We start from the raw sequence: 623 nt of genomic DNA, 5'->3' as shown, positions 1-623 counted from the left end.
CTAAAGGATTTTGAGAACGACATGCTCAAAATGATACAATCAGTCAAATTCAAGCCAATCCGCAACCCACTCCTCACCAAGCTGAAAAATGACAAGGAGCACATCAAGAAAGTAAACAACCTCATCATAGCTGCCGATAAAACCACAAACTTCTACAGAATGGACATACCAGAACATCACACCTTACTGGACAGAAGCATCACCAAATCATACAAAAAAGCACAACCCAACACCTTACAGAACATCCACCTGGAAAATAAAAGGATCGCGGCTGAACTGGACATTGAGGACAGGGTGGACGCCACAGCCAACAAGGAAGCCTTCATCACATTGAAGGACCACAAACCCAACTTCGCAAATAACCCAACATGCCGACTAATAAACCCAACTAAATCTGAAATAGGAAAAATCAGCAAAATAATCCTGGACAGAGTCAACACAAAAATCAAGGACAAAACACCACTCAACCAATGGAGAAATACAGCAGCAGTAATCAAATGGTTCAACAACATCCAAGACAAACAACAGCACAACTTTATCTCCTTTGATATCGAAGAATTTTACCCTTCCATCACGCAAGACCTACTGACTCAAGCACTAGACTTCGCCTCACACTACGACTC

This window comes from Nerophis lumbriciformis, linkage group LG07 (genome assembly GCF_033978685.3).
Source record: "Nerophis lumbriciformis linkage group LG07, RoL_Nlum_v2.1, whole genome shotgun sequence".
Classification (NCBI taxonomy): Eukaryota; Metazoa; Chordata; class Actinopteri; order Syngnathiformes; family Syngnathidae; genus Nerophis; species Nerophis lumbriciformis.
Note: the sequence above shows the minus strand (reverse complement) of the source record.